At 47.5% G+C, this 13,234-nt stretch overlaps 1 protein-coding gene across 3 annotated transcripts in view; it reads right to left on the bottom strand.

Moving 5' to 3' along the window:
- Positions 1–12,920, bottom strand: part of LOC119381711 (major facilitator superfamily domain-containing protein 6) — an 85,014-nt gene extending 72,094 nt beyond the window's left edge. Inside the window, exon 1 of one of the 3 annotated variants that reach the window (XM_049412469.1) lies at positions 12,537–12,920. The gene's annotated coding sequence lies outside the window, so the exon portion shown is untranslated. The remainder of the gene's footprint in view (positions 1–12,536) is intronic. The other 2 variants (XM_049412468.1, XM_037649479.2) reach the window with 2 other exon arrangements.
- Between the last annotated feature and the right edge of the window lie 314 nt (positions 12,921–13,234).

Here is a 13,234-nt window from a genome sequence, read left to right as displayed (position 1 = left end):
TAAGGTTAGGGACACGTTTCAGACAGTTGTGTGACGCAGCTGAATCTGTTGTGAAAGTGTTTGTTAGTGCGTCGGGGTGTGTCTCAAGTAGGTAATTGCGGCTACGTTTTGAGTTTGTTTTGAGTGAGCGTAGATAATACGCACAGATATCTTGTATAGATTTTAGGCAGCCTTCATGTGAAAGCTGTGTTGTCGATTGTTTTTCGTGTAGTTAGATATGAGAAGGTAACGCTACATAGCAGTGCGGATGGTAGGAGCAGACTTGTTTTAAAATTGGTTGTTTCAGGGATCTAGAGCCAGATTATATCTGCTTTTGGTGTTGTTTTGCTTGGACGGCCAAAATGATTCATCTTGTAGGCATCTCCTCATCCATGAGTGTTGTAGCTTTGGCGGCACGAAATTCTGCCAAAATTTTAGAGTAGCGGGTTTTTCATTTCTTTGTGTGTTTTGAGAAGCCTGGAGAGTTTTTAGCGAGTCCAAGGCGCTTGATCGCGGCATGGCATTGTGTTGTGTGGTTCGCTTTGCTGCTGTCGATCATTGTGAGGTGGTTTGGGAGTTTGTTGCGAGTTCGCAGTTGCGGTTCCAAGACAGGACGTCGTCCTCATCACCGGCCTTTCTCTTCGTGCCCAGCGGTTGTGAGCGCTGGCCAGTCGAGATTTTCCGGGCGGCGGAGGAGCTGTTACGTTTGGCCTTAATATTCATCGAGGCAGACGCCATTGAGCGTACAGCTGTCTACCGGAATGCTGTCTTCCCCCCCGTATCGGCGCTTAGACGGAGGCAGGAATGCCGATTCTTCCAGGAGGAGCCTATGCCGAGCGAGCGAGCAGGTCGCCGTGGACGGATTTCCCAGAAAAAGGTCGTCGGAATTCGGAGACCCCTTTTTGGCTTGTTGTTCTCTGCGTGAGATAGCATCGCGGGAGAGTTTCTCACCCAGTCACACCTGCATTCTACCCTACCGCAGCAGGGAAAATTAACCCGTGCCAGAGGGAGCGGTCTGCGTGTTTTCCGGAATTCGACACACCTGCTTTACCGTGCGTTTTGGTCAGCGTGGGACTGCGCCGTTGAAGACGCTCCCATCAACCCAGGTGGGGCCTTCACCCGAGGCGGCCTTCATTCATCGCTTCTTCCGAGTATTCCCGGCAGTGGAAGCGGAGGTCATCGGCCCTTTCCCCTTTGGACTGAAACTCCTCGCCGACCTTCTCACCTACGAGTCTTCGGGGCGTGGCGAGTGTATTGTGTGACTCTTTGCCTCCTTTCGGGAGGCCGGACGCAAAGACGACAGGTCACCGGATTGGCGGAAGACGCTGACACCGGTTTGTCTGTGCTTCTGCAGTGACGGTCTCGGGGCTATAAAAGCCGAAGACTTTTGATGTTGCTCTGCTCTCTCTTTTCACTCCAATCTCTTAACCATGTAAATAAATCTACGTTCCTTCTTGAAAGAACGCGCCTCCTCACTGGGAACCTTCGGCTATGGGGACGGACGGCGGGAGCCAGCTACCGTAACGAGACCCGCCGTACCCCCACTCCTTACAACGTTCTTTCGTTATTCACGTACCGAGGCCGAAAACATTCCAGCGGCGTCGTTATCACATTGATGCAGGTTAACCACAACGTGATTATGCTGCCTTGACGTCGTCATATCCGCCATGTTGGAGTATCAGTGCGTTAAGAACCTGCGTCAATGACGTCACGTACAAGCCGTAAATACGTGTAAATTGCGGGGTTGAAAGTCCCGAACCATCAGATTCCGGGAGAATTTTGCTGGCGTTTTATACGTGCCAAAAGCCCAGATACGATTATGAAGCACGCTGTACCGGGGTACTCCGGATTGATTTCGACCACCTGGGGTTTTTTATCGTGCACCTAAATCTAAGCGCACAGGTGTTCTTTGCATTTCGCCCCCACCGAAATGCGGCCGCCGTGGACTGGAATCGAACCCGCGAACTAAGCAGCGTGACGTTACGTTTTAAGCTACCACGTCGGGTAGATTACGGGAGGTCTTCGGGCTAACATTTATCACTAGTGACTTAAAGGAGTACTGACACAATTTTAAGACATCGCAAAAGGGACATTTTTCTTTTCCTTGGTATGCAGTGTCAACGCCTTCCACACACCGGAGTCTGAGAACACGTATAAAATATTTTAATTTGACTTTGACGTTTTCGTCGCTGAGCATCTACAAGCCAGAACCACGGCAATGGACATTACCCCGACGAGTCAACACAGTTCCCCGGAGTTTGCGAGTTCTGCGTCCTGCATGCAGCCTAAATCGCAGAAATCACTGTCAGCGTCACTGGACGACAATTCACTCATCGTTGTTCTATGTGCACCACGAGCAGATGACCGATTTGCCGCTAGCAGAGTGTCGGAACGGAACAAAAACCGAAAACGAAAAACGAAAAAAACGATATTTTTGACCGGAACGAAAACGTAACCGAAACTTTATCTATTATTTCGTTCCGGAGTGAAACCGAAATTTTTTCAATCGTTTTTCGGTTCACGAGAAAACTTCGCAATCCGGAACAACTGAGCTCATGCAATGTGCATATCTTAGGATACAGTATTAGCGCGTACCTCAGGCAGGGATTCCAAAGTAAAGATATGTTGAAATAGTGCGAAAAACGAAAACAGTGACAACCAGAGATGTTTATATTAACGCAAGTAGACTTTTGTGTGCCTGTCACGCAGGCCAAAGTGGAGAGGGCATTGTCGACGCTGAAGTTTGTTACAGCGAAAGCTATTATGAGATCACAACAGCTGATTTTGGCGTGATGGTTGTCCGCCGCCGCCGGTGTCCGTGACCACTATCGCGTGAAATAAGAAAAGATGAAATGAGAAACAAACTTCTAGGATCGGGTGGGATTTTAACCCGTGCCCTCTGCGTGGCGGTCAAGTTTCCACCACGATGCCACGCTGGTGCTTGTAACGCCTGCGCAAAAATACTCTCTACATGCGTCATGTCGGGCAAGGAATCGTGTTAACATATGCAATATAGCGTGGCAGAAGAGTAAAATAACAACCAGTCATCAAACAATGCTAATTGCGCAAAGCGTGTGTGGTTTAATGCTTCCCACCAGTGTTGTGGAGTTGAAACTCCAGAATTGGAATGACTCCTGAATCATTCTACACTTTCGCGACCCCGGAATGAAATGGGAATCGAATGGGGACAACGCTTGAAGGAATGGAATGGGAATGTATTGAAGCGCCTTTTGCACGGAATGAAATGGGAATACAATTACGTCTTTTTTCCGAAAACAGAGCACGTTTTCTTCTACGTGCTGTTTTTTAAACTTGAAACATTAGTAAGTCAGAGCCTCGAAATTAACAATAAAGCAGTATTTTTAAAATGGCTTGGCTAATTACAAGCACGGTACATTTATAAGAAACGCGCCTGCTAGAAACCGAGGCGTAAGTTAGTGTACAAACAAATGCATTATCCCAGCAGATGCTGAAGGGAGAAACAAGTTACCCCTGCGCGGTTCCCATTGATACCCCCACACGAATATGACGAATACTCTGTACACAGCCTGATCTTTATCTCACGAGCAGTTCAGTACCTGACACACGTAAATAACCTTTGCGACAAGGAAGATATTGCATGTATACCTGCGCACAGGCCTGCACAGAAAGTTCTCCTCACCCCATCCATGCTTGCGAGGCGTGCTTGACAAGCGTGAGTGCTGACGAGCAGTGCGGCTCAGTGTTCCGCATTCGATGCAAAGGAATAGGGTGCCCGAGCGGTGCACTGTTCCAATTAATACCAGCAGATCTAGAGGGTTTTGTGCCCCGTTAACTAAATCTTAACTTTCTCCATACTCACGACCTCTTTAGACGCGTGGCAAAACTGCTTAGTCTTCTTGAATACTACTTTTGTCAGCATAAAAATACGCTAGGTAGTCATTTTAGTATAAACACTTTTAAGCTTAAACAATATTAAACCATCGCCATTCGTTCAAACATGCTGACCATGCAAATACTATAGGTAGCGGGAGGACTGCCCCTATGCTAATTAGTAGGGTGGTGGTTGTACTGCACGAGATATGTCACCAAGCTACTATCCCTCGAACTTGGTAACGTGTTTTGCGTACTTTTGCAGTTCTTAATGCATCTGATGACATCAGCTTTATGGGGCGTTCATTCATAGCTCGATAAACTATCAAGATGCCTTTCCTACATTGAGGAATTAAAGGAATGGAATTGAACTTGACGGGGCGTTCCGCCCAGGCCTGGCGATTTTTTTATCAGAACAGCGGTCTCGCACATCAGAGAATACACTCAATGACGTACTGCTTCTGAGATCGCGCTCACTCCCTTGACACACAGCATTGAGCCCACTAAAAAAGTCGTAATTGACTTTTGAGAAAATAAATACTATGACTTTGAAAGGTATACTGGTTTGTGCTAGTTGGTAAGAATTCGTGGTACAGTTACTACCGCTCCTCTGAAGAACGTGTTTTACCCTTGTCCCACTTTCTTAAGAAGAGGGCAAGTAACTACATCAAAAATCCAATGTATTTTAACATTACCTTAACTTCAAAATTTTCATTAAATAAAACCGTTACGAACCGTTACGGACCTTTTTTTTCGTTCCGGAACAGAAACGGAACGGAACTTTTTGCGGTGGAACGAAACTAAAACCAAAACGAAAAACATTTCGTTCCGACACCCTGGCCGCTAGTACGTCGCGAGTTTCTATGTCCCCGTGACGTCACACTGGTATGAAACGTCACCGAGAAGCCGCCCCCTCGATATCGAAACCGAAAGAGTCTTTTTAAGGTAGCGGCGGTAGCGGTAATTAGAATATATACGATGCATTCCCAGGCACCACAATGCTCGTTTTAGGTTTCTCGACACCAGTATTTTTATTTAGAGCAACAATTCGAAAATTTTTAAAATTCGTGTCAGTACTCCTTTAAGAACACCCCGATACACACGCGTTCAAGCATTTCGCTTTCGCCGAAAATATTGCCTAACTCATCTGTCAGCGACAAGTCATCCGTCATTCGTACGTGCAAGGCACTTCTAGCACACCTCTGCGTGAGCAGGTTTTCTCCGGTTTGGTTGAGATGAAGTGACCTTTCAAGGTGTGAAAACTGTCGCGATGTGGCCGTTCTGCTGCTCTTGTTTCGCACAGACGTCAGCATTTTTTTTTTTTTCTGAGCTCGCGTTGGCATTTACTCGTGCGATAATGCTCCCGAGCACTGAAGTGCGCCCGTCTATTTAAAATCAAAACGCCACGGCATCTAAACAGGGTCTGTTAACGGCGAGGGTTCGAATATTTTAACCGCTGGCTTTCCTTCCTTTTTTTTTTTGCCATTCCGTTTTTCTGGGTCTGGCTGCAGTAATTTAAAGAAGCTAGCGAGATATACGAACACGATGATTGTAGCAGCCTCCACTTTCAAAAATATTTATGCTGTAGCAATAGCATGAGTTGCGTGATCAAGCAATTGATAAATAAAATCCCGGGTTTTAAGTTTCAAAACCACGACATGATTATGAGCACGCCGTAGCAGAGGGCTCCGGAAATTTCGACCATCTGTTGTTCTTTAACGTGAACTGATATCGTGCAGGATACGCGGGCCTCTCGCATTCCGCCTCCGTCGAAATGCGACCGCCGCGACCGGGATCGAACCCGCCACCTTAGGGTGAGTAGCCGACCACCCACACTGTACCACCGCGGCGGACCACGCGCACTGCTGACGCTGCCCATTAATGCATTTACCCTAAAAAAATAAACAGAGTAGACAAACGCGTCAAAGAAATTGAATAAGTTTAAGAAATATACGTTTCTTGTTGGGCACGAGTTACACCCGCCAGTGTGCACAATGACTTCAAAATTGTATACTATGCGCCATCAATAAGTTCCACTCGCGGTTTCAAAAGCGCCCTGTTTTGTATGATGAAGTATATTTCCTTTGTTCATGCTGGTCTCGACACTGTGCGGTACACGCGGAAAAGCCGGCACGGTAACCGCATCTGCACGGCAACACACATGTACTGTCGGCCGCAAAAGTTTGCGGGATCTGCAGCGCGTCCCCTTTTTGAGAAATGTAATCAGCAGGTGTCTCAGAAGTGAACACGCGGTCGTCAGTCGCTGACTGACATTTTCTTCCTATAGTGGGCAGCGCCACTCCAGTGACACGTCGCTGAACATGAAAATTCTTAAATGCCCAACGCTTCCCTCCCTCTCTATCTCCTTCTCACCCCTCAAGTGTGATGGCGCATATCTCGAGAATCACATGATCTTCAGAATTCATGCCAAGCAGGATGACCACCGGTTATCTTGCCTTATCGCTGAATGCCCTGTCCATGCCCATTTAACGGAAATTTAAGTGGGCATAATAACGGAATTTAAGTGGGTACAAGATCGCACCACTCTTGTGCGATCTTGTACACATTCCAAATAAACACGGAGGCGTGGCGTTACATCCAGCCGCACGCGAATGGCCCATTTGAACCGCAACAGACGTCACGTCTCTGCATCGACCAATCGCGTGCGGTTACGTGCGGTCACGTGCGGCTGGTTGTAATGCCACGCCTCCGTGTTTATTTTGTAACGCGTACAAGATCGCACCAGAGATCAAGAAGTTTGAGGGGATAACGTGACCGCAGCAAGCACAAGACCGCGTTAATAGGAGAAAAATTGGAGAGGCCTTCGCCGTGCGGTAGGCGTAATCACGCTGGTGATTATGGGCTATCTTATGTGATTACGCACCGATTAGCGCGATTTTAAGATTCACCGACGTCCGCCGCACCAGAGAGTTTACACGGAAAAATGTCCCATTCTTTTTCTCGGAAACGTCGTGTTTAAGAATTTTTTAATGTTACCCAAAACATCTCGTGGGTACTCGTATATCGGATATGTCGCCACCAGCCTGATAATTTAGTCATTTCAAACGAAGCCGACAGTACATGTATCGCATGTAGAGCCGAGATCTGACGTAAATGCTTTAGAGTGTTCTACGCACACGAAACATAAAAGAAAAATACCCACTCAAAATAAAAAAAAAACATGGCTGATTCCTCCGTCATATGAATCGGTATAACACGAAAGTGAAACGTGTCTTCACAGAAGTAGTGCTTATTGTGTAGTGATATACGAGAGCTTCTACAAAGTGTATTGGTGTTTGGCAGCTATAGCACCGTTTGACGTGGATGCACCCACGTTGACGCCTAGTGGCACATCTCCATCGCGATGACAAACACCCACAATCATGATTTAACCGTTGTGGTAGCTGACGTAGTTAACATATACCTGGACACAGCGTATCGTGAATCCCGCGCAAAGATGACATCAACAGGTACATAATAAAGACTGGTATACCAGTGTTTATTATGTATACTATGTATACCAGTATACTCGATATGAACTTCTTCAAAGCGTCGTTAATTAAGGAGACAAACGGCACGGTGTGCACTCCTGAGTAATCGGGTAACCTAAGCCTGCGCTCATGCATACACTACCACACTGCGCTTCGGCAACACGGGAGGCAGAGGTTGGTAGCTTGAGCCGAGAACGCGCGCAGGCGTTCCACGTCCCGCTGGCCTCTGTCTCGCTCCACCAAGGCAGGACATCCACCCGTCGACATAGTTGCCTTTCTGCAGCGCTTATTGCAGCAGTTGTATCAGTCGGTGCTATCGCACTGGAAGCAGTCGTCGGCGGAGAAACACCGTTGGCGCATGTGAGCTGCACTACTCCAACAACAAGCCGTCACACGCTAACACGAAGCGAAAGGCAAAGAACGTAACTGCGTGTAGAGCTACTCCCCAATGCGAGCGTGGCCATTGTTTTTCGCTGGTATCGAGACGCTTTAACTATGGCCTCCGAAAGTGCGGGCCGGCGGATTTCTCGGAGGCCACGCTTTAACTGCGTCGCCGCCGAATGGTTCTCTATCGGTGCTTGTAAGTGTCATGCCGCAATACATCTCTTCACCGCTCACAGACGGCGGCACCGCCCCGCCCCGTCAACAGAGAGCACCGTGTGAGAGAGAATATGTGAGAGATAAGGCGCGTTTGTGGAGTGTCGCGCTGCCTCGATGGCTAAGTCAGCGCGCCGGGCGCTTATCGTCGCGGACCGAGAGGTCATAGGTTCGATTCCCGGTAGCGGAACTTTGCCTTGTTTTTTTCTTTCTCATCTGTTAGCGTACATCTTAACGCCATATCCGTGACGGAAATACGTCACTGAAGTCTTGGTGGACCCCGGCAAGAAACACTTTCGTGTTAAAATAAAGCAAGCTAGGCGAATGGGAGACAAAGGCGAGAATAGACCATTGAATGCCGTCAAAGCAAAGGAGAAAAAAACAAAACAAAGCGCTTTACGTACGTCAAGAAAAAGGAATTGCAAATCGCGAGAGCCCGCAGCTCACAGTTGGTGCTCAGGTTTTTTTGTTTTTTTTTTTTCTCTGCGAATACTCTTTATCGTTCTGTTCTTTTTATAGTACGTATGAACTATATCTCGTTTAAACGATCTTTTATTCTTGCCTCTTTGAACTCTGCACCTATTTATACGTGTTTATTGGATAGCATGCTCCTTAAAGCTAGTCGTTAATTCACGTACAGTGCGTCCCTGCAGGGGCACGAAGATGTAGCCGGGATCACCTTTGTATTGGCACACAAAGGCGGCCACGTCTAGGCATTGTTTTTTTGTTCTTTTAGTGCTTGTACAACGTACCCTACAAAGCCCTTCAAACGTGTATTTCGCAGCTCAATACGACGGTCAGAGTGGTGGTCGTCTAATCGCCACAACACGTTATCGGATGCGCGTACGCGAAGCGCTGGACACTTCGCAACGACTGCGCAAGAAAGGTATGGGTAAATCACTTTCAGTTGTCACTAAAAGCCGAGCGGCGAAAAGTGAGCTACACAATATATATACCGATGTTCAACGATATAAACCATGTCAGAGAATGTCTGCTCAAGTCACATGTGCGCTGATACATCGTTTGCTAAGTGTCGCATACATCATGATGAAATGCTGCGGAGCGCTTGAGTCAGATCACTTGTACAAGTGACTATGGCGTACCGCCGCCCGAGCTCGTATTTTCTTTTTTTTTTTTTTAATCACACGTGGCAAGAAAAAAACACTCTCATTCGCTAGAGGGCAGCGCGAATCTGGCCGAACTCTAGGCCGAACTAGAGTTACAGTAAATGCTACCTTTAGGTAACCGAGTTGGGCGTAGCAACCACAGCTATGCGGTGAAGCCGCACTTCGTTCTTGCAGGAGACGTACCTAGCATGTCACCGATTGACATGCCCGACGTGTCGAGGACCGGCGATGAACTTTACTGGCAATAACTAATGTCAGTCCAGTTCACTGCAGCGGCGGCGTCGAGAGATACAAAAATCGGCCCGAGCATCAGCTTCCCCGCCATGCACGGTTGCTATAGCGGCGTTCGGAAAGCAGACACGAAGCCCATTCGGCTTCGTGTCGTACTTTCGTGAAAACTTCAACCTTGAAAGTGTATGCAGTATACAAAAATGGCCGAACAATTCTCGTCGGAGGCCCACTAAACAGTAACGTCAACTGCCAGGAAATAAAACATAACGGTATACATCCTAACGTTAGGCCAAAAACGCCTGTTTATGAGGTCATGTATGGCCACAGGTGCACCACACATGTGTCCATGTGCACGATTTGAAAACACCTGTGGCCTTGTATACTGGCAAACACGATGGTTTCGAAAGCGTCAGCCCTTAAAGCAGGAAGCTGACGGAAATTAGTAGAGTACCGGCCGGTCTGCGGGACTGAATGACGAAATGTATCGGGCAAGTCAATCCACCAGTGAACATTGGATAAACATTTGCCTGTTCACTCTGTCGTGTTCATGTAAATAGTTGCCTTATATTATTATTCTACAGTCCAGATGCTGTCCTCACTCTCTGCCCTTTTACGCCCCTGTGTTCACTGTAACCACCGAATCCAGCCTCACGCACAGCGCTACGCATTTTCGGCAAACATAAAAACAAACAAAAAAGATTCGACCTCACTCTCTCTCTCTCTCTCCCCTGTTCATGCCATCATGGTGTACGACTGAAATGACTAGCGACTAATTTGAAATACGTATGTAGCTTTAGGCACATCTCCTCTATACGTTTAACACTGTTGCCACGTGAGTACTTTCTCGCATAAACGCTGCGGAAAAAGTACACGCGGAAAGCGTACATACGCCATACAGCTGGCATACAGATCCTGCAGGCCTAACAACATGAGCGGCCCATATAGGCGAGAACAGCTGCTTTTGAAGTACCGACATTTGCCGTCTTTTCTATCGCTTTTTATTTTGTTTTCAGGGTTGAATATCGCGCGCACAAAGATTGTTAGACGGGTAATGAATCTTTCTCAGCCACAAACCTTGGAGCAAGCCTGTTCAGCGTCTCACACATCCTCGTAACTTTTTTTTTTTGCGTTGTAATGACATTGCGCCATTTTTTATGTACTTTCATCTTAAACATTATTAAGGAAGCGACAAGGAAAAAATATTCATTCAGTACATAGCATCGGTTGAATGCGTAATTTTGTGCCATATACCTTCCCTGAGATTTTTGTAAACAGGCATTGTTTTCTTTTATCTATAGACAACAGTGTTGTCGCAGAGGACGAAATGCATATATATATATATATATATATATATATATATATATATATATATATATATATATATATATATATATCCGTTTCGGGCGTTTGGAATAGCGCGAGACTGACGAACATCTAGGATGCAGCGCGAAAGTGCCAGCATATTACACGATTTTACACTATCCTACGACAGGAGAGATTACTAAGGGATTGCTTTCTCCACTTATACGGAGATGCTGCCTTCAACACCAAATCATATAATGTATTTAAGCAGAAAGCGATTTTTTATAACAATATCGATAGCAAGAATTGACTTCAAAAGCGATTATCCTCTGGAGCTCCCTTCTCTTCTGATGAGCATGTGGCGAAATACAGCAGCAGCAACAACAACAACAAAAACCTATTCAAAACGCCAATAAAACGTTGAAGCGACAAAACATGAAACGCCTCTCGGCGTTTGCATGATTATATACTATCAACGCCACGATTGCACAGGGTGTTCGAACCTTTCAGTTCTCATTAAGGTGTCAATATCTGACGTGGGACTGAGCATCAGTACACCTATTTACGAAATACTTAATAAGAGCATAGCCTATACTAAGCTTTTACTTGCATTTCCAGATATGAAGAAATGAACATTTATTCCGTATACGAATTATACTCAAGGCTTCCTGTTTCAGATATGCGGGATCGACGTGACACGTTCACCAAGCAAGATGCTACATAAGCATTTAAGAACAAGCAGTTAAAATTTAATTTCCGTAAGCAAACTTCACGGCGCCTATACTGGCCTATACGGCTGATTTATTCTACAGTGTGTGTTCATTTTATTTGCCCAGAAACATTCCCAAACAAATTGTCATACCTTGGCAAAATCACTTAAATCACTGGACACGTCAAAGCTTTGACCACGTTTTCATAAGAAACTCGTGGCCGAAGCTTAGGGTGTGTGAAAAGCCCAATTTCTGAAAGAATATACTCCGCTAATGCAACCTTAAAATAAAATTCGTATCTGCGCATGCGTGCGAAGACGAAGTAGGAAGTTGATAGCGCTATAGCTCGAACTGATAAAAATATTCTAACGTATATCTCAATGATCAACATTTCCTGATAAATAAGTCTGACATGAAATATTCCCGTCGATACCTCCTTCCACTACGTTTCTTTCGGTTTGTAATTTCCTGACGTTGTCAAATGCCCGAATGACTAGAGATGATGGCCTGGAACGGTGTGCAAGGAATAAATAATAAAGACGATAAAGTGACGTACACCGAAGGGCAAACGCCGACAGTCGCGATAACTTCGAGCTGCCTCGCGAATTTCCCCGAAGTGGCCAATGTAGACCGTACCCAGATGTTACTTGTTACAAGCGTCCGCATACGCTGAAGCGTTCTCCCATCCACACATCCACAGTGCCCGCGCTGCTAAACACACCTTCGCCAGATGTCGGCATCTTGCTACTATACGTCACTCACAGCCGCGTGGAAGTGGTCTGGTCGAAGGCGTGCCGCGCGTAAAAGTTCGCCACAGCTGTGCGCCCTCAAAGTACGCGCTGTTCAAAGCGTAGAGCTCCTTCAGCCCGCGCTTGCCCCGAGTAACATTACGAAGCGCGCGCGCGCGCGTTATACGTACAAGATAGGGAGAAGACCGCATTTGGCTGGTTGGTTCCTTGCCACAAGCAAAATGGTTAGTTCTATCACGGCGCTTCTTTCCATAAATTCCGATCGCAGACCACGTCGGCAATAAACAAACGATCGCGACGGTGCCTGAAAAGCGCGTTGCGCGACACACCAGGGTTTTGGCCCTGTGCTCGCGCGACTCTCCCACGGTCGTCGCCATGGCTCCACGCGAGTATACGAGCGCGCCCTGGGGAAGGCACTACGAACTCGGGTCCGCCGAAACCTCGGCATTGAAAACGACCTACTGTCTATAAGTAGGTAAAGAACGGCACGTTACTTACCAGGGCGGGTGGGGATTGAGGTCCGCAGTGCGAAGATTTAGCGTCCTCGGCTAGCGTCAGGGTAGCATGCAGATCGGGGTTGCCGACAGAGGAGCGAAGCCGGCGGCAGCAGCAGTCGACGAGGAAGAAGAGGAAGAGGGGGGTCGACGGTTGCTCGCCTCGGGCTCGTCTGGCGGGGGAAACAGCACGCGTGTCCCGCGGTCCAGAAATAGAGGGTGTGTCGGCGGCGCGGCTCCCGGCTCGCTCTGCTATTGAACGATGCGTGCTTCGATCGCGCTCCCGGCGCAGCTCATTGGTCGAGCTCCGGCACACACCCCCCAGAAGTGACGCAGCCGGCACGTCGTCGCCACGAGGCGCGACGTCACGCAGCTGATGATGATGGCGGCGGGAGCGCTCGAAAGAGCCGACGCGTGGCAGACCGCGGTGTGCCTCGAACCAAAGCAGCTCCCCGCGTCCACACGTGTCTGTGGGAAGGGATGACAGCGGCAAAAACGATTCAAGTTACGTGCCGCTGAAAGATCTGCGAATTCCTGAATAAAACTAGACGAACACAAAGCAACGCTCGAGCGCGCACGCTAGATATTTAGATTGCACCAGGTTTTCTTTATAGCCTGGGACAATATTACCGACAGCGTGGTGGGCGTCGTGCGAACTTTATTGAACAGACAAGAGCAAAGATAAAAGAACGAGAACTGTAC

This window comes from Rhipicephalus sanguineus, chromosome 2, assembly GCF_013339695.2.
Source record: "Rhipicephalus sanguineus isolate Rsan-2018 chromosome 2, BIME_Rsan_1.4, whole genome shotgun sequence".
In the NCBI taxonomy this organism is placed as follows: Eukaryota; Metazoa; Arthropoda; class Arachnida; order Ixodida; family Ixodidae; genus Rhipicephalus; species Rhipicephalus sanguineus.
Note: the sequence above shows the minus strand (reverse complement) of the source record. Positions and strands in the feature narration are given on the sequence as shown.